Genomic DNA, 21,835 nt, shown 5'->3' with positions numbered 1-21,835 from the left:
GGCGCTGCAAACTCCACACAAACGTTCTCCCTCATTTGCATGGGTTTCCACTGAATGCTCCGGATTCCTCCCACAGTTCAAAAATGTGCAGGTTGGGTGGATCAGCCTTGCTATTTGCTGATAGTGTCCAAGAGTGTGCAGGCTAGGTGGATTAGCTGTGGAAAATGCCGGGTATGGGGATAGGGATAGGGGTTGGGTCTGGCTCTTCGGAGGGTTGGTGTGAACTCCATGTGCTGAATGGTCTGCTTCCACACTCTGTGGAATCTGCGATTTCATTACTGCTCTCTCCTGTGATCATTGATAACTAGTTTCTTAACAGATGATGCTATTGTAATATTCAATGAAGAATTCGGCAGGACTTCAGGACAGTAGTGAGAATATATTCCATTTTTAAAAATAAGTAACTGCTTTAATGAAGCATAACCCTTACCTGCTGAGTCTCCAATGAGGTTTCCAGGAGGCAGCTAAGAATTCCATTTCCTAGTAGACAGAGTTCCAATGCATATGCAGAGTGGGGCAGGCTGTCAGGATTATCAAAAGTGTGCTGATCAGAAATCACATTGTGAGCATTGGTAGCTATGGAATACAGTCTAAAGAAGTAGGGGCCCAAAAGAGATTCTGTGTCATAGAATACTCCAGGTTATTGTAATGTTCTAGGGCAGTGAAACTTGATTCCAAAGCTGGTGGAAGGAGTTGATGGATCCAGAAATTCTGGCAAAGGTAACTGTTAAACCTCAAGAAATGGTGAAACCACCAAAGCATTCCAGAACCAGGTGGAAAGCCAAAATCTCCCAAGATGGTGACTGCTAGCAGAGGATCAAGCAAGAGGCTACAAGCAATAAATTGAGGCTGCGTGCATCCTTTATGTAAGCAGAACTGTGAGGTACCCTGTGGCAGCTGAGGAAGAGTCGGAGGTTAGCCAGAGAGTCAGTGATGGAGCATTGTCCAGAAGACAAAATTGAATCACTGCGAGGTAAGCAACTGGTCAGACCCTCCAAATCAGAGCAATGTTGAGTGGAGTTAAGAATCACGACCTTCAATGAGGAGCAAAGCCTTTCTGGAGAAGGATTCAAGTATTAACAAGATAATTTGACAGTAATTACTGAATCTGGGAAGTTTGCTGTCGTGGATTTATTTTCATTGCAACTGCCATTCAATGTGCAGGGTATTCTGTTTGACCACAGTTAGCTGGTTGATTTATCTTTGCCTCATGTTGGATTTTGATATCAATGAATAAAGTAGATATTGTAAGCTAATTTACTTTGTTGGCTTGGTAAGGTTATGCTTTGTTGTTCAAATCTGTGAAGTTGTGTGACTTTACACTCTTAGTAAGGAATTCTGAATATCGTTCTGAAACTTGAAAGAGTCTTCATCGTTTTTAAATATAAAGTTACTTATCTGACTGGATCATAACTAAATTTGGGGATCTTTTCCAGAATCATATTATGATATAAATAAAGTTTAAAAATCAAGAAAAATTTAAAACCATTTATAAGGGCAAAAAGAATAATGGTGGGTCAGCGTGGAGAATGTGTATTTAAATACTTTTAAATGCATCAGCCTTTGCTAAATGGAGTACCGATGTTGTATGACTCAACCCTAAGCTTTTGACTCTAAGGCTGTATCTGTTGATCAAAAAAGTGGCTTTATTTTGTGTGTTGCCAGCCTTTCAATGTCCTGTACTTTTGTGTTTGCTCTATCCAATGTCCCTCTTATTACCACCTCTACAGTGACATTCAGAGCATCCCATTTGGATGCTCTTCCTTTCTCTCTCAGGAATGTGTTTGCTCTGCATCAGAACTGGTCAAATGAGCAAGCACATGAAATTTAATGCAAAGAGTTATGATTTTATCTAGAGTCATAGAGATGTACGCACAGAAACAGACCCTTTGGTCCAACTCGTCCATGTCGACCACATATCCTAACCTAATCTCGTACCATTTGCCAGCACTTGGCTCATATCCTTCTAAACCCTTCTATTTATGTACCCATCCAGATGCCTTTTAAATGTTGTAATTGTATCAGCCTCCACCACTTCCTCTAGCAGCTCATTCCATACACGCACAACCCTCTGCGTGCAAATGTTGTCCCTTAGGTTCCTTTCCTCACTCACCCTAAACCTATGCTCTCTAGTTCTGAACTCCCCCACCCCAGGGAAAAGATTTTGTCTATTTATACTATCCATGCTTCTCCTGCTTTTATAAACCTCTGAGGTCACCCCTTAGCCTCCGATGCTCCACGAAAAATAGCCCCGGCCTATTCAGCCTCTCTCTATAGCTCAAATCCTTCAACCCTGGAAATATCCTTGTAAGTCTTTTCTGAACTCTTTCAAGTTTCACAACATCATTCGGATAGGAAGGTGACCAAAATTGCAGGCAATATTCCAAAGGTGGCCCAACCAATTTCCTGTACAGCTGCAACATGATCTCCCAACTCTTGTACTGAACACTCTGACCAATAAGTGAGAGCAAACCAAAAGCCGCCTTCACTGTCCTATCAACCTGCGACTCTACTTTCAAGGATCTATGAATCTGCACTCCAAGGTCTCTTTGTTCAGTGACACTCCCTTACCACCAAGTGTATAAGTCTTGCTCTGCTTTGCTTTTCCAAAATGCAGCACCTCACGTTTATCTAAATTAAACTCTATCTGCCACTTCTCAGCCCATCGGCCTATCTGATCAAGATCCCATTTTAATCTGAGATAACTGTATTTGCTGTCCATGACACTTCCAATTTTGATGTCATCTGCAAACTGACCAATCATGCCTCCTATGTTCACATCCAAATCATTTGTATAAATGGCAAAAAGTAGTGGACCCAGCACCAATCCTTGTGGCACTCCACTGGTATATTTTGGGAGGAAGAATGATTGGTAATAATGTAAATAGTGTAGTTTCAAAGTAGGTATGGAAATGTCGAGATCTCGGTATTGTGCAAGTACATAAATCATTGAAGAAAGTGGAATATGCTAAGATGACTTTTTTTAAATAGAAAAGTATGTTATGGAATTCTTTATAATTTGAATTCAAGCATAGCACACAAGGAAGTTACAGAACATCGGTTAGATCTTAGAGTCATAGAGATGTACAGCGTGGAAACAGACTCTTCAATCCAACCCATCCATGCCGACCAGATATCCCAACCTAATCTAGTCTCACCTGCCAACACCTGGCCCATATCCCTCCAAACCCTTCCTATTCATATACCATCCAAATGCCTCTTAAATGTTGCAATTGTACCAGCCTCCACCACTTCCTCTGGCAGGTCATTCCATGCACATACCACCCTGTGTGTGAAAAAGTTGCCCCGGAGGTCTCTTTTATATCTTTCCCCTCTCACTCTAAACCTAGCCCAGACCAAGGAAAGAATTTGCCTATTTACCTTATCCGTGCCCTTCATAATTTTGTAAACCTCTATAAGGTCACATCTCAGCCTCCGATGCTCCAGGGAAAACAGACCCAGCCTGTTCAGCCTCTTCCTATAGCTCAAATCCTCCAACCCTGGCAACATCCCTGTACATCTTTTCTGAATCCTTTCAAGTTTCACAACATCTTTCCGATAGGAAGGAAACCAGAATTGCACGGAATATTCCAACATTGGCCTAACCAATGTCCTGCAGAGTCGCAACATGACCTCCAAGCTCCTGTACTCAATACTCTGACCAATAAAGGAAAGCATAATCTGAGGCAACCCTCTACGCTGTCCACTACACCTCCAATTTTGGTGTCATCTGCAAACTTACTAACTATACCTCTTATGCTCGCATCCAAATCATTTATGTAAATGACAAAAAGTAGAGGACCCAGCACCGATCCTTGTGGCACTCCACTGGTCCCAGGCCTTCAGTCTGAAAAACAACCCTCCACCACCACCACCCTTTGTTTTCTACCTTTGAGCCAGTTCTGTATCCAAATGGCTAGTCCTCCCTGTGTTCCATGAGATCTAACGTTGCAAATCAGTCCCCCATGGGGAACCTTGTCGAACGCCTTACTGAAGTCCATATAGATCACTTCTACCGCTCTGCCCTCATCAATCCTCTTTGTTACTTCTTCAAAAAACTCAATCAAGTTTGTGAGATATGATTTCCCATGCTCAAAGCCATGTTGACTATCCCTAATCAGTCCTTGCCTTTCCAACTGTCCTGTTCAATTTTTGGAACCACACATTAAGAAGGGTAGCAAGGCCTTGAAGAGATTTATTGGCATCATATCCTGGATAAGGAGTCTCCATTATGTGGAGACTGAGTTGTTCTCCTTATGTCACAAAATGCTAAGGGAGATTTGAAAGATTAGTTCAGTATCACAAGCAGTTTTGAATGTATAAATAAGGAAATATTAGTAACCTGAGAACGCATTGGTTTTTGTAGAAGAACCAGAAAAAGTATGAAGTAATTGTATTTTACACCATCTGGTCTGTACTGCCTGATAGGATGGTGGAAGCAGTATCAAAATTTACTTTCAATAGGATACTAAATACTTGAAAAGAATTACTGATGCTTTGGAAACAGTGTTTTAAGGCTGAGACTTTTGTCTAATTGGCACTAATTGGAAAACTTTCGTTGAGTTGGTACTGGCTTGATGAACCAAATGATCTCCTATGCTGTATTATTTTTTCTTTCAAATTTGTAAGAGCCAAAGAGGGAAACAGACAAAACAGAGAATAAAGTGTTTGAAAATGGGTAAGAGCCATGAAAAATAAGGATGATTTTGTGTTTGGTTTTTTTGCTTCTGTGAGGTTCAACATAGGAGATCATATGATTATGAACCAAGCTGAAAATAGCCTAAAGCAGCAGAACCATCAACTAATGATTGGAAATATCACTGGAAATACAGAGGTTTCAATTTTGGGAAAACATTTTGAAGTTTAAATGGGCTTGCAGTTTGGCTTTGTTCAGTAATCTCACTCCAACATTTCTTTTTTGACTAGAATATTTAAAATTTACCTATACATTAATGGTAGATATGTTTCGAATTCTTTAATATGACTCAATTTTGAAAACAACATTTAATCATTGGGGAGATAATGACACAAGATCCTGGCTGTTTGAGATTTAACAAGGACATTAAGCTTAAATATCATTTGATAACTGCTCATACTTGTAAAACAAAATGGTCAGGACTGATGGCTTGAAAAGAATTTCAAACCCACCCTAACTTTTAAACCATAAAAATATGGAAACCTTCATATTTGAAGGAAAGGCATTCAAATTTGTCTGTTTTTGAAAGTAGAAGCATAAGGTGTGTGCAAGGGAATGGACTGACGATGTGTTAAGTTTCCTGCTTCTGATTTCAAATGGAACATTCCATCTCTGGACTTCCCCTAATCATTTCTGTAGTTGATTTGGGTGGATCTGGAGAAAAATAAGCCTCTGTTTGGCAGCATTACACTGCATTTACTGTACCACGCACTTCCAAATATTGGTGGTCAGTGGAGTTGGCGGTGTTGGGTAGGGGATGGGTAGTCAATGTGGTATTCAATACATGGAAACAACGTTTCTTATTGTAAAAAGCTAAATGAGTTTATTAACCTCACTGCATATTGGTGATACTTAGCTTGCTTGTCACGACTATATTGTTTGGGCAAAGGATGTCCCTTGAAAAGGTAAACCATTCTATTTAATACATTTTCAAATTTATTTTGCATGTTAACCTTTCCATGAGGGCAATGAGAAAATGCACAGAAGTTTCCATAGAGCATTTGTTCAGATTTGATGAGGTAAAAGTTGAGATTTGTTTTGTTTCAGATTGAATTTTGCAAATATTCCTTTGAGTCATTTCAAATAACTTGTATGTTTGATTCTGGTCATCTAGAAATAATGTTTTGTCAATTACAAAAAACACAAGTGGCAAAGCAATCTGAATGAAGTGAAATTATTCAAAAATATCACTTTATCCCATTCACCTAATACTTTTTATAAAAAAATTCTGTGTTTTAAGTGCTTTTTCATCAATACATTTTCTAGAAGCTAAATATTGTATAATGCAGGAATTTGAAACACCCACAACATATGCAATAGGATACTGGCTGATTTATGCTTGAGGCTGAGACTTTGTTTATTTTGCTTCCAAGTCTTCATGTTTGAAGAATTAATGCTGATGAAATTACTGGAAGAATTATTTTGGTTAAGTTCTAGAGATTGACAACCTTAAAGAGGAAAGATAGCCACACAGATGGGGTAATTAAAGAGAGTTGATATTTCATTGACAGACTGAAGCACAATGCATGCAATCTGACAATTAGATCTGTATTCATTGAACCTTTCTTCAAAAGATTTTAACAAATTAAACAAAGGACATCAACGTAAAGGTCCCAGCAGTGCTTCCTATTTAAATAGCTCTTTTAAAACTAATTAAACTGAAAACCACTAGAGAACATTGGTGTAAAAAGGTGCTAACTTGCTGATTTTTAACATGGAAGCAATTGCTGATCATTCTCTGCCACAGCAAGGAACTGGAATGACCTCCTCAGGAGACAGACACGTGCTGCAACTGACAGGGTACCCTTCGTTGTTCAGTATTTCCCAGGAGCTGAAAAACTACGCCATGTTCTTCGTGACCTGCAACATATTATCAATGAGGATGAGCACCTCACCAAGACCTTCCCCGCACCTCCACTATTTGCCTTTGAACAACCGCCAAACCTCAAACAGATCGTTGTTCGTAGCAAGCTGCCCGGCTCTCAGGACAACTCCATATAACCCTGTCACGGTAGGCGCTGCAAGACGTGTCAAAGTGTGGACATAGATACCACCATTACTCGTGGGGGTACCTCCCAACTTGTACATGGCAGGTACTCATGTGACTCAACCAATGTTGTCTACCTTATACGTTGGAGGCAAGGATGCCCAGAGGCATGGTACATTGGGGAAACCGAGCAAAGGCTACGACAACTGATGAATGGGTACAGCCCAACAATCAACAGACAGGAGGGTTCCTTCCCAGTTGGGGAATACTTCAGTGGTCCAGGACATTTGACTTCGGACCTTCGGGTGACCGTCCTTCAAGGCGGACTTCGGGACAGGCAGCAGCGAAAAGTGGCCGAGCAGAGGCTGACAGCTAAGTTCGGTACCCGTAGGGAGGGCCTCAACCGGGACCTTGGGTTCATGTCACATTACAGGTGACCACCATTGCACTATGCACACGCACACGCGCACACATATACACATGTGTGCACACAGGCACCCACACACACACCCTTACAGACACACACTCCCACACTCGCACATGCACCCCCTCACAGACTTAAGACACTCTGCACTCACTAAACACACACATATATACTTTCTCACACTCACAACCCCCAACCCAGACAGACAGACACCTACACGCGTGCACATATTTTGTGGGGTGAGAATTTGTACTTGCAGGGTGACGTTGAACTTTGCTCAAAAACTGCATGAATTCATGTAAAACTCTGTTATCTCACTTTTGAGATTAGAATCAACCTAAACATGATGGCATACACAGAGAACACAGAGGGCTAACACCTTCAACATATTGTCTAGCTATCAACATTGTTAACAGCTAATCTGAGAATGCAACTTTTTTTTTAAAAAAATTTTTGTTTACACCTGAAAGAAGTGAAACTGTCATGGTATTCTAACAGATGAAAGGCTAAATAGACAATCAATTTTTCAATGTATAATTTCAGTTGCATCACACTGTAAATTTTTGCGATAAATTCTGTGTGTTAGGATTGAGCCCTCCACTGCCACCTGACGAAGGAGCGACGCTCCGAAAGCTAGTGTGCTTCCAATTAAACCTGTTGGAGTATAACCTGGTGTTGTGTGATTTTTAACTCTGATCATTCTCATTTGAGAGCTTCAGATACACCTGGTTTGAGCACATCATCTGCAGTTAGGCCTAAGCCTGTTAATAATAACAGTATCAAGGGAATGTTTTAAACTGTCACAGAAGCTCACCATGGACAATCACTGTAAAATTGTAAAAGCACCTATAAATATTCTTGCAAAGTGTAACAAGGATACCTGTAGCACTAGTATTGGCTGCCTAAATCTTCCAATTTGACAATTTCTTTGTTTCTAAATGAACGCTTTCTAACAATGTGTGAATAAACCAAACATGTTTGGTAGACGTTTACTTGGACTTTGGTAAAGCCTTTGACAATGTTTCACATAGTAGACTGATTAGTGAAGTTATATCACATGGAGTTCAGGGTGAGCTTCCAATTGGATACAAAATTTGCTTTATGATAGGAGATGGGGGAGGTGGTGGAGGGTTATTATTCAGATTGGAAGCCTATGACCATTGGATTTCCACAGGCACTGGTACTGGGTCCACTTATGTTTGTCATTCATATAAATTATTTGGATGATAATTTAGGAGGCATGGTTAGTAAGTTTGCAGATGACACCAAAATCAGTGATTTAGTGAGGTTAATTTGGAGAATAGAACACAAAACAGAGTACGATACAGGAATGGGCCCTTCAGCCCATTTAAACTCCATCTGCTATTCTTCAGCCCATTGATATAGTTGCACATGTGTTGCTGGAAAAGCGCAGCAGGTTAGGCAGCATCCAAGGAGCAGGAGAATCGACGTTTCGGGCATGAGCCCTTCTTCAGGAGCTCCCTCTACAAGGATTTTTCTCATCGAAGATTTTAATCTACTGCAAATTCTTTTGCAAGGATGCCTTCCTTGAAGCAGCTCTCTTCCTCCCTCTACAAGGATTTCAGTGAGTTCCCCCTCTCACTGCACACCCTAGGTCATCTCCTCTGCCCAGAAATTTCTCCTCATTGATATAGTTGACCAAGATCTCGTTCTAATCTTAGCTAACCTTCATCACTGTCCACTATATTACTGGATAATAGAACATAAAACATAGTCCAGTATAGGAATGGGCCCTTTGGCCCACAATGTTGTGTTGAACATGATGACAAATTAAACTAATCTCTTCTACCTGCCCTTGATCCATGTTCTTCCATTCCTTGCATATTCAAGTGCTTATCTAAAAGTCCCTTAAAATCCCTATTGTATCCGCCTCCACCACTACCCTTGGCAATGTGTTCCAGATTCCTACCACTATCTAAGCAAAAAAACTTACCCATCACATCTCCTTTGCACTTTTCTCCTCGCACCTTAAATGTATGCCCCCTGGTATTAGACATTTCAACTCTGGAAAAAAGATTCTGATTGTCAACCCTATCAATACAATTCTGAATTCCATCACATCTCCCTCAGCCTCTGCCGCTCCAGAGAAAACAACCTGAGTTTTTCTAGCCTCTCCTTATTGCTTATATCCTCTAGTCCAGGCAGCACCCTGGTTAACCTCTTCTGTTCCTTCTCCAAAACCTCCACATTCTTCCTGTAATGTGGTGACCAGAATTGAACACAATAGTCTGTGTGGTCTAACCAAAATCTTATAAAGCTGCAACATAGTATCCTGACTCTTGTACTCAATTCCCCGACCAATAAAGGCAAGCATGACTTAGGTAGCCTTTACCACCCTATCTACTTGCATAAATGTGAGATATTGCATTTTGGCAATACAAACAAGGACAGGACTTATACAATTAATGGTAGGGACCTGGGTAGCATTTCAGGACAGAGACCGCTAGGGGGTTCAGGTACATAATTCTTTGAAAGTTACATTACAGATAGACAGGGTGGTTAAGAAGGCGTTTAGCATACTTGCCTTCATTGCTCAGACCTTTGAGTTTAGGATTGGAATGTCACTTTAAGGTTGTATGGAATATTGGTGAGACCTCTTCTGGAGTACTGTGTGCAGTTCTGGTTGCCCTGTTGTAGGAAGAATACAAATAAATTGGAGAAGGTTCATAAAAGATGTACCAGGATGTTGTTGGGAATGGAGGGTTTGAGAAATAAAAATAGACCGGAAACACTGGGAGAAAGTGAGGATTGCAGATGCTGGAGATCAGAGTCAAGAATGTGGTGCTGGAAAAGCACAGCAGGTCAGGCAGCATCCGAGGAGCAGGTGAATTGACGTTTCTGGCACAAGCCCTTCATCAGGAGTTAGGCTTGTGGGCTGGGGAGCTGAGGGATAAATGGGAGGGGGTGGGCTTAGAGGGAAGATAGCTGAGAAGGCAGTAGGTAAATGAAGGTCGGGGAGAAGGTGATAGGTCAGAGAGGAGGGTGGAGCTGATAAATGGGAAAGGTGATGGACATGTCAGGAAGGCGGTGCTGGGTTGGAAACTTGGGACTGGGATAATGTATGGAGAGGGGAAATGAGGAAACTGGTGAAATCCAGATTGATCCCGTGTGGTTGCAGAGTCCCAAGGTGGAATATAAGGCGTTCTTCCAGGTGTCGGTAGTAAGGGTATGGTGATAGCAGAGGCCCAGACCTGCATGTTTTTGGTGGAGTTGGAGGGGGAGTTGAAGTGTTCACCACGGGGCAGTGGGCTTGGGGCAGCAGATGTCTCAGAGATGTTCTCTGAAGTGATCCGCAAATTGGCATCCTGTCTCCCCAACGTAGGCCACATCGGGTGCAACAGATACCGTAGATGATTGTGGAGGTACAGATAAACCTCTGCTGGATGTGGAAGGTTCCTTTGGGGCCTTGGACGGAGGTGAGGGGGGGGATGTGTAGGCGCAGACTTTGCACTTCCTATGATGGCAGGCGATGGTGCCAGGAGTGAGGTGTGGGCTGGTGGGGAGCGTGGATCTGACGAGGAGCCACGGACGGAATAGTTTCTTCGGCACGCTGATAGGGGTGGGGAAGAAACATATATCTGGTGGTGGTGTTTGCTTGTAGGTGGCAGAAGGTGAGGACGAGGAGGGAGGTTGGTAGGGTGGAAGGTGAGGACGAGGAGGATTCTGACCTTGTTTTGTTGGGAGGGGTGGGATTCAAGGGCAGAGGTGCAGGAAGTAGAGGAGATGCTCTGGAGGGCATCAATGACCACGTGGTAAGGGAAATTGCAATCTTGTTTAAAGGAGGCCATCTGGCATTTTCTAAGGTGGAATTGGTTATCCTGGAAACAGATGCGGTGGAGGAACTGGGAATAAGGGATGGCGATTTTACAGGAGGTAGGGTGGGAGGAGGTGTAGTCCAGGTAGCTGTGAGAGTCAGTGGGCTTGTAGTAGATGTCCGTGGTTAGTTGGTTGACGGAGATAGAGATGGAGAGGTCCAGAAAGGGGAGGGAGGTGTCTGAGATGGGTCCAAGGGTGTTTGAGGTCAGGGTGAAAGGTGTTACTGAAGTTGATGAACTGTTCAACTCCTTGTGGAAACATGAAGTAGTACCGATACAGTAATTGATGTAGCAGAGGAACAGGTGGGATTGTGTTTGTGTAGCTGCGGAAGATGGACTGTTCCATGTACCTGACAAAGAAGCAGGCATAACTGGGTCCCATGTGGGTGCCCATGGCTAACCTTTTGGTTTGGAGGAAGTAGGAGGATTGGAAGGGTAAGGACCAGTTCAGTTAGGTGGATGAGGGTGTCAATGGAAGGATACTGGTTGGGATGGCGTGAGAGGAAGAAACTGAGGGCTTAGAGGCCTTAGTAGTACTGGATGGATGTGTATAAGGACTGGATGTCCATGGTGAACATGAGACGTTAGGAGCTGGGGAGATGAAATTCTTGACTGAGGTAAAGGGCGTTGGTGGTGTCCTGAACGTAGTGGGATTTCCTGACTAATTGGGACAGGACAGTGCCAAGGCATGCAGAGATGGGTTCAGTGGGACAGGAACAGGCTGAGACAGTGGGTTCAATGGGGAAGTCTGGTTTGTGAATCTTCCGTAGGATGTAGAAACAGGCGGTGCGGAGTTCACGGCCAATGAGGATGGAGGCTGCCTCTTAGTCAGGTACATGGAACAGTCCATCTTCCACAGCTACACAGGCCCCACCTGTTCTTCCCCTACCTTGATGACTGTATTGGCGCTATCTCGTGCTCCCATGAGATTGAACAGTTCATTAACTTCACTAGCACCTTTCACCCCGATCCCCTTAAGGAGATATGGGTGTACTGTACCTTTTTAGCAAAGTTAAAAGCTGGCAGGACTACCTGACAGCACCTAGTGTTCTGACCAAGATATGATGTAACTTTTTGGTCCAGCAGCTACTGTAGCTGGTTGCCTGGAGACAAAAACAAATTTGAATGAGGCCAATAAGTTTACATTATAGCCCAAAATAAACCAAACTCCAATCAAGTTTGAATTTAGTATATTGTCAATATTAAAACGCAATGACACAATCTGATGCTTTGCAATGACACAATCTGATGCTGGGAAAATGTGAACAGTTGGGGAAGACCTACCAAAAGATGTAGGCTGTAGTAGGCTGCGAGTCAGAACTCTGAGGTACCTGTGGAGAGAAACAGTTTGCACCGAGAAACATATCAACACTGACCTGGAGAGCACATCTACAGAGGAAGATATAAAGAGAAAATTTGACTGCTGGCTGGTTTTGAAATTCGAATTTTTCAGTAATGTTTTATCGGGCTCGTATTATAGAAGAGAAAGTAAAGGATAGGTTCGAGAAAGGTGTTGTAAACAGTTGTTAATTATTTTATGTTAAACTTCAAAGTAAAAATTAATTTTATTTCTTAAATAGTTCTTGACCTCTTGAATTTTTGCAGGTTACTGCACGTGATAAGATAAATCTTTTCTGTGTTGCTGGTTTAAATTAAGCAGGAAGGTTTACTCCATAATGTAATGACCTCAAATTCACCTGGACCATCTTGGAAATCTCCCTCCCTTTCCTGGACCTCTCCATCGCTATCTCCGGCGGCTGACTAACCGTGGGTATCCAATACAAGCCCATCAATTCCCACATCTACCTAGACTTCACCCCATGCTACCTCCTGTAAAAACGCCATCCCTTATTCCCAATTCCTCTGCCGCCACCGCATCTGTACCCAGGGTGACCAGTACCATCTTAGAAAATCCCAGATGGCTTCCTTTTTCCAAAATTGCAATTTCCTTTCCCACGTGGTCAACGGTGCCCTCCAGACCATCTCCTCCACTTCCCGCACCTCCACCCTTGAACCCCACCCCTCCCAGTGCAACAAGGTCAGAAGCCCCCTGGTCCTCGCCTCCACCCCACCAACCTCCATATACATTGCATCATTCTCTGCCACTTCTGCCACCTACAAATGGAACCCACCACCAGATATATTTTTCGCTCCCCACCCCATCAGCATTCTGGAGAGACCATTCTCTCTGCGGCTCCCTCGTCAGTTCCATGCCCCACACCAGCCCACACACCACTCTCGGCACCTTCCCCAGCCATCGTAGGAAGTGCAAAACCTGTGCCCACACGTCCCCCCTCATCTCCGTCCAAGGCCCCAGAGGATCCTTCCACGTCCGACAGAAATTTACCCGTACCTCCACTGATGTCATCTGCTGTATTGGTTGCACCCAATGTGGTCTCTTCTACATCAGTGAGATAGAATGCCAACTTGCGGATCAAAGAACATCTCTGGGACACCCACACCAACCAACCTCACAGCCCTGTGGCTGGACACTTCAACTCTGCCTCCCACTCCATCAAGGCCATGCGGGTCTTGGGCTTCCTCCACCCCAAGCCCTTACTACCTGATGCCTGGAGGAGGAACGCCTCATATTCCACCTTGGGACTCTGCAACCACATGGGATAAATGTGGATTTCAACAGCTTCCTCGTTTCTCCTCCCCCCGACATTATCCCAGTCCCAAGCCTCCAACTCGGCAGCATCCTCCTGACATGTCCATCATCTTTCCCATCTATCCACTCTACCCTCCAGTCCAACCGATCACCTACTCCCTACCTTCATCTACCTATTGCATTCTCAGCTACCTTCCACCTCTTTCCCCAACCTCATCCCCTCCCATTTATCTCTCAGCCCCCCAACATACAAACCTTATTATGATGAAAAGCTTATGTCCAAAACATCGATTCTCCTGCTACTCGGATGCTGCCTGATCTGCTGTGCTTTTCCAGCAACACACACTTGACTCTGAACAGACTAGGACATTTTTTCACTGAAGTTTAGAAGGTTGAGGTGTGACATTATTAAGGTTTATAAAATCATGAGCATAGATAAGTTGATGACTAGGACCTTTTCCTTAGGGTGGTGGAGTTCAAAACTAGGGAACATATTTTTACGGTGAAAGGAGAAAGATTTAAAAAGGAAATGAGGGGCATCTTTTTCACAAAGCTAGTGGTTTGTGTGTGAAATTAACTGCTAGAGAAAGTGGTAGGTGCAGGTATGTTTACAACATTCAAAAGTCATTTGGATAAGTTCGTGAATAAAAAATGTTTGGAGGGATATGAGTCAAGCGCAGGCAGGTGGGACTAGTTTAGTTTGGGAACATGGTTAGGTTGGACTGAAGGGTCTGTTTCCTTGCTGTTTGACTATATGACTCTATCTAGCACAATGAAGCATATCGTTATCAAAGTCAGCAAGAGTGAGATGCAGATGTGTGAGAAATGAAAGTTTTGAAACTAATACAAGAGCACTACCAAGGTGATTGTACATGTTCAATATTTGTAGTTGGTATGGTGAGCTGGAGGTATCTACTGCTTTTGAACTCATAGATCATAGAGTAGGAAGGTGCCTTCTAAGAAAGCTTTCATTAACAAAAAATAACTGTTTAAAAAAAATTCTTGGTTAATTTGTTGTTTCAATTGTCAGGTTCTTTTTTGAAATTACATTCACAAGCTTTTTTTTTTGAACAATCTTTTTTATTTCAAAAATGTGCTTTATTCATAAAAATATCTTTATATAGTCACTAAAGCAGTTAGGTTATGCACAGTAACCGAGAGAAAAAAAACAAAGAAACATTGGAGTTTGACTCTGTAAAGCAAACAAACCAAAGGCATTTATTACTTGTATAAAATTATATTTATTTATGTTTGAGGCATCGGGAGGGTCCGATAGCTGAACAGACCCCCATTTAACTTTGGCAGAAAGATCTTCAATGTTGGTCTTTCCCAAATTTTAGTACATCCCTTAGCATGTAGCTCTGGATCTTGGGATGTGCCAGTCTGCAACACTCTGTCAAGGTCAACTCCTTCCTTTTTAGTGTCCTTACACCCAAAAGAACAAGCTTAATTTTCAGAGATTCCAAAAAGGCTGACAATCAAGTTCAATTAATGGAAACTCACTGAGGTGGTTAGCTCATTGTAAGGATTTGACTGTTTTGATGTGTAGGCACCTTATTTCGCATTAATTCAAAATCAGTTTTAAAAGGTACGGAATTTGAATTGTGCTGAATGGAATTCCTGAGTAAAATCAGCGGTTCAGTTTTTGCAGATTTCAGGCAGGTTGCATCAAGAAAACCATTCTTCAAGCAGAAACTGAAGGCTACTGCGTTTAACATTAATTCATCACATAATACAGTCACTAGAACATGGATATGATGGGTTGAATTAAGTAACCTTGGGAAAACTTTCAGGGTTAGTAGTGAAATTAATTAGGGACATTGTGGTAAATCTTCCTTCTCTACTGTTATATGGGTGCAATTAGTGTAGAGTGCTCTTAAGTGTTATGTGCTACACTGTTTTTGAGCTCTTGTTATGTCAACTGTTGTAACAAAGCTGTGGCACACTGGGAATACTTTTAGACACATCATAATAACCTGGAGGAAGTTTGGGTGCTGCTACTACAAATGGGAAGGAACAATGGAAATTTTCACAGAAAAGGTAGGAAGTAATTTTTGGCGATATGACTTTTTCTGAAACTCAGCGCAGAGGAGAACCTGGACATAGGTGGACCTGGACAGATTGTTGATGATCATAGTTTTCAGTAACTTGACACTCTCAACCATCTCCACCTCCGCACTGTTGATGCAGATAGAGATGTGCCCTCCACTCCGCTTCCAAAATCAATGACCAGTTTCTTGATTTTGCTGATGAAGGTGGATAGATTGTCGTCTGTACACCATGCCCTAAGCACTCCATCTCTTTCCTGTGTTCTGTCTCATCATTGCTTGAGATCTGACCTGCAACAGGTGTTGTCTGCAAACTTCTAAATGGAATTGGGGCAGAAGTTGGCCACACAATCATGACCATATAAGGAATACAGTAGGGGGCTGAGTATTCAGCCTTGTAGAGTACTGGTGTTCAGGACTATGGTGGAGGAGGTGGTAACACCTATTCTTACTGACTGTAGTCTATGGATCAAGAAGTCAAGGATCTAGTTACAGAGGAGGGAGCAGAGACCTATGTCTGGGAGTTTAGAGATGAGTTTGTTTGGAATTATTCTGTTGACGGCAGAGCTGGAGCCAATAAGTAGGAGCCTTCAATTTCTTAATGCTACTTGCCTTTATTTGACTTGTTCCACAAGCATTCTTTTGTAAATTTTTTTCAAATTCCTGTTGAAAATTTTTAAAAAGCTATAATGTATTTCCTTTATTAATACACACTTTTTGAAAATGGAGGGTGTATTATTGCCTCAAGGGTCTCTACTTTATCAAAAACAGTTGTCTTTTGAAATCCATGCTGGCTGTCCTTACATAAGTCATTCTAAATGAGTTATTTATTTTATTCAGTATTATTAAAATGTTGATTTTAGGGGCAATAGTATGAAAATAGCTAATGTGCATTGAGCAAAAATGGCTGATATGGTTAAATGGCATGAACTTAAATACTTTTCACTTTATCGGTACCAGTAATAAATCAAAACAAATCAAATAATAATTACAGCAGGGGTTTCTCTGACACGGGGAAAACCACTCTTGACAGATTGTCGAATAAGAAAGTAGTTATTCTAACATCTCCGATTAATAGATAACTATAATAAAAAGTAAAGAATTGTTAATAAAATCAGATTTATTAAATTGTATTTGCAGATACATTTTAATTTGTTCAAAAAGTGCTCAATTGTAGGCAGTCAATCCGTTGACATTTTTTAAATTCCTACTTTGGAAATAGAACCAGTCTGACTCAAGATTAGAATGCACCTTTAATGCATATCTGAGCTAAGATGTCACTTTTTTAAAAAATAAAACCTTAAGTTATCTCGGGAATGTGATTTGAGAGAAGTTCTGGGATTTACATATTAATGAATCAAATTCTGCTACCCATTCTAAAAGATGAAAGACTTAACAGCGATCACGTTAGTTGGATGACACTATGATCTTTTGCTGTAAATTCTGTCCTATGATCCTGCCCCACTAACTCCCTGATGAAGGAGCAGGGCTCTGAAAGCTAGTACATCCAATTAAACCTGTTGGACTATAACCTGTTGTTGTGTGATTTTCACTTTGTCCACCCCAGTCCAACACCGGCACCTCCACAACAAGAAATAGAAGTAGCTTGTACAGTCTGCTGAGCCTGCTATTCGGGGCATAATTTCAACTCGCCTTTCCTGATCAGTCCTCATGTCCCTTGATTCCCTGAAAGCTGAAAAACATGTCCAATTGCAACCTCAAATATATTCAAAACTGGAGCATTCACAATCCTCGAGTAAAGACCTCAAGAATTTCAGTCCTTTTAGTCTACTGTGGCTATCCCCATTTCAAACAAATATGCTGTTTTGGAAATTGTAGGAGGAATATAGCACAAACAGTCATGTTTCTGATATCAAGACAGGCTCTAATGTAACGAGGGGTATGTAAGGTTCCAAACAATCTATTGTTAGGAGACACAGACAGATGTGTCTGTGGCCAGTAGTGAAAAATCAGAATGGTGTGTTGCCTCCCTGGTGGCAGGATCAAGGATGTCTCAGAGAGGGTGCAGAATGTTCTCAAAGCCAGCAGGATGTCATTGAATACATTAGAAGCAACAACATAGGAAGGAAAAAAGGATGTGATTCTGAAGGGAGGATATAGAGAGTTAGGCAGGAATTTAAAAAGGAGGTCCTTGAGGGTAGGAATATCTGGATTCCTCCCAGTGCTACAAGCTATTGAGGATAGGAATAGGAGAATAGAGCAGAAGAATGCATGGCTGAGGAGCTGGTGCAGGGGAGAAGGATTCACATTTTTAGATCATTGGAATCTCTTCTGGGGTAGAAGTGACCTGACATGAAGGATGGATTGCACCTGAATTGGTAGGGGACTAATATACTGCAGGGAGATTTGCCAGAGCTGCTCAGGAGGACTAAACTGGTAAGGTGGGAGAGTGGGACCCAGGGTGATAGTGAAGAAAGAGATCAATCTGAGATCTCTTTCTGGTACAGTTGAGAAAAGAAGTGAGTCCAACAGTACGGGCAGGCAGGGACAAAGCAGAGAACAAGGTTGGACTGATAAATTAAACTGCATTTATTTCAATGCAAGGGGCCTAACAGAGAAGGCAGATGAACTCAGGGCATGGTTAGTAACATGGGACTGGGATATCATCGCAATCACAGAAGCATGACTCAGCGATGGACAAGACTGGCAGCTTAATGGTCCAGGATACAAATGCTACAAGAGGAATGAAAGGGGAGGAGGCAAGAGAGGAGGGAAATTGGCGTTGTTGGTAAGGGATAACATTACTGCTGTACTTAGGGAGGATATTCCTGGGAATACATCCAGGGAAGTTATTTGAGTGGAACTGAGAAATAAGAAAGGGATGATCATCTTATTGGGATTGTATTATAGTTCCCAATAGTCAGAGGGAAATTGAGAAACAAATTTGTAAGGAGGTTTCAGTTATCTGTAAGAATAATAGGGTGGCTATGGTAGGGGATTTTAACTTTCCAAACATACTAGGACTAACACTAGGACTACCATAGTGTTAAGGGTTTAGATGGAGAGGAATTTAAGTGTGTACAAGACACTTTTCTGATTCAGTATGTGGATGTATCTACTAGAGAAGGTGCAAAACTTGACCTACTCTTGGGAAATAAGGCAGGGCAGGTGACTGAGGTGTCACTGGGGGAGCAGTTTGGGGCCAGCGACCATAATTCTATTAGTTTTAAAATAGTGATGGAAAAGAATGGACCAGATATATAAGTTGAAGTTCAAAATTGGAAGAAGGCAAATTTTGACAGTATTAGGCAAGAACTTTCAAAAGTTGTTTTGAGGCAGATGTTCACACTTAGAGGGATGGCTGGAAAATGGGAAACCTTCAGAAATGAGAAAATGCGAATCCAGAAATGGTATATTCATGTTAGGATGAAAGGAAAGGCTGGTAGGTATAGGGAATGCTGGATGACTAAAGAAATTGAGGGTTTGGTTAAGAAGAAGAAGGAAGCATATGTCAGGTTTGGACAGGATAGATCGAGTGAATCATTAGAAGAGTATAAAGGCAGTAGGAGTACACTTAGGAAATCAGGACGGCAAAAAAGGGACATGAGATAGTGTTGGCAAATAGGGCTAAGGAGAATCCAAATACATTAAGGACAAAAGGATAACAAGGAAGAGAATAGGGCCTCTCAAAGATCAGTAAGGCGGCCTTTGTGCGGAGCCACAGGAAATGGGGGAGATACTAAACGAGTACATTGCATCAGTGTTTACTGTGGAGAAGGACATGCAAGATATAGAACATAGGGAAATACTTGGTGACATCTTGAAAGATGTCCATATTACAGAGGAGGAAGTGCTAGATGTCTTGAAATGCAAAAAAGTGGATAACTCCCCAGGAACTGATCAGGTGTACCCTAGAACTAGGGAAATGATTGCTGGCCCCCTTGTTGAGATATTTGTATCATTGATAGTTACAGAAGATTGGAGGTTGACTAACATTGTGCCACTATTTAAGGAAGATAGTCATGACAAGCCAGGGAACTATAGACCGATGAACCTGACATTAGTGGTGGGCAAGTTGTTGGAAGGAATTCTGAGAGACCGGCTTTACACATATTTGGAAAGGCAAGGATGGATTAGGGATAGTCAACATTGCTTTGTGTGTAGGAATTCATGTCTCACGAACATGATTGAGTTTTTTGAAGAAGTAACAAAGATTGATTGATGAGCGCAGAGCGGTGGATGTGATCTATATGGACTTCAGTAAGGCGTTCGACATAGATCCCCATAGGAGACTGGTTGGCAAGGTTAGATCTCATGGAATGCAGGGAGATCTAGCCATTTGGATATCAAACTGTCTCAAAGGTAGAAGAAGGCAGGGTGGTGGTGGAGGGATGTTTTTCAGATGGAAGATCTGTGACCAGTGGAGTGCCACAAGTATCAGTGTTGGATCCACTTCTTTTTGATTTGGATGTGAACATAGGAAGTATAGTTAGTAAGAGGATACCAAATTGCAGGTGTAGTGGACTGCGAAGATGGTTACCTCATTACAATGGGATCTGGAGCCAATGGGCTGAGGAGTGGTGGCTGGAGTTTAATTTAAATAAATGCGAGGTGCTGCATTTTGGGAAAGCAAATATTAGCAGTACTTATACACTTAACGGTAAGCTTCTAGGGAGTGTTGCTGAACAAAGAGACCTTGGAGTGCAGATTCATAGATCCTTGAAAGTAGAGGTGCATGTATATTGGATAGAGAAGAAGGCATTTGGTATGCTTTTATTTACTGGTCAGAGTATTGAGCACAGGTGTTGGGGGGTCATGTTGCAGCTGTACAGGATGTTGCTTAGGCCACTTTTGGAATATTGCATGCAAATCTGGTCTCCTTCCTATTGGAAGGATGTTGTGAAACTTGAAAGGGTTCAGAAAAGATTGACAAGGATGTTACCAGCGTTGGAGGATTTGAGCTACAGGGAGAGGTTGAATAGGCTGGGGCTGTTTTCCCTGGAGCATTGGAGGCTATGGGGTGACTGTATAGAGGTTTATAAAATCATGAGGAGTATGGCTAGAGGAAATAGATAAAGTCTTTTCCCTGGGGTGGGGGAGTCCAGAACTAGAGGGCATAAGCTTAGGGTGAGAGGGGCAAGATATAAAAGGGACCTAAGGGTCAGCGTTTTCATGCACAGGGTAGTATGTATGTATGGAATGAGCTGCCAGAGGAAGTGGTGGAGACTGGTACATTTGCAACATTTAAAAAGGCATCTGGATGGGTATATAAACAGGGAGGGTTTAGCGGGACATGGGCCAAGTGCGACTAGATTAGGTTGGGATATCTGGCCGGCATATACAAGTTGGACTGAAGGGTCTGTTTCTGTGCTGTACATCTCTGACTCTCAAGAGGTTTCTTACCACAGTCCTCAATGATTGAGCCTATCCCTCCATCCCAGCAGTAATCCTTCATTGTCTTTTATGTTTAAGTGAAATCACCTCTCATTCTTCTAAACTCCAGAGAATTTAAATGCAATTCACTGATTTTTTTCATCATTGCACAAATTTGAGAGTACTGTTCTATGCTGCAGTCATGGTCTTGCCAAAGAGCTATGCAGTTGTAGCAAGACCTCTTTATTCTTGTACTATGCTTCACCTTCTATAAAGACCAATATTCCATTTGCCTTTCTAAGTACATTCTGTACCTTTGTGCACTCTTCCTGTGTTTCTTGTTCAAGTACTGTACATGTAAATGTTGATGAAGTTTCAAGCTGTAAATATTCTATTACCTACTCTTCAAACTGAAATGAATAATCTCTCAGTTCGTCACATTATTCAATGTGCCATTTTGTTTCCTGGTCACTTAATCCATCCGTATTTCTTTGAAGCCTGTTAGTATCCTCCATACCTTACATTTTTGCCTAACTTTCTATTGTCAGTAACCTTAAATATATTACTGACTGCTCCTTCATCTAAGTCATTGATATGGTTTGTAAACAGTAGAGACATTAGTATGGATTCTTGTGGAATGCTGTTTGCCACAGACTATCAATATTCTAGTTATGCTTATTTATTGCTTCTTGTCTCATAATCATTTCTTGTGGGGACTCTAAGGGTGGTACAATTGCAACATTTAAAAGGCATTTGGATGGCCAAATGAATAGGAAGTGTTTGAAGGGATATGGGCTGGGTGCTGTCAGGTGGGACTAGATTTGGTGGGTTGGACCTAAGTGTCTATTTCCTTGTTGTACATCTCTATGACTCTTTGACTCTATAAGTTAAACTGGCAA

At 42.0% G+C, this 21,835-nt stretch overlaps 1 protein-coding gene across 4 annotated transcripts in view; it reads left to right on the top strand.

Annotated features, from left to right (window-relative positions):
- LOC132824724 (tubby-related protein 3-like) overlaps positions 1–21,835 on the top strand; it is a 137,629-nt gene that overhangs the window by 44,018 nt on the left and 71,776 nt on the right. The window lies entirely within an intron of this gene.

This window comes from Hemiscyllium ocellatum, chromosome 19 (assembly GCF_020745735.1).
Source record: "Hemiscyllium ocellatum isolate sHemOce1 chromosome 19, sHemOce1.pat.X.cur, whole genome shotgun sequence".
Classification (NCBI taxonomy): domain Eukaryota; kingdom Metazoa; phylum Chordata; class Chondrichthyes; order Orectolobiformes; family Hemiscylliidae; genus Hemiscyllium; species Hemiscyllium ocellatum.
This window is presented reverse-complemented; position numbering and strand designations above follow the sequence as displayed.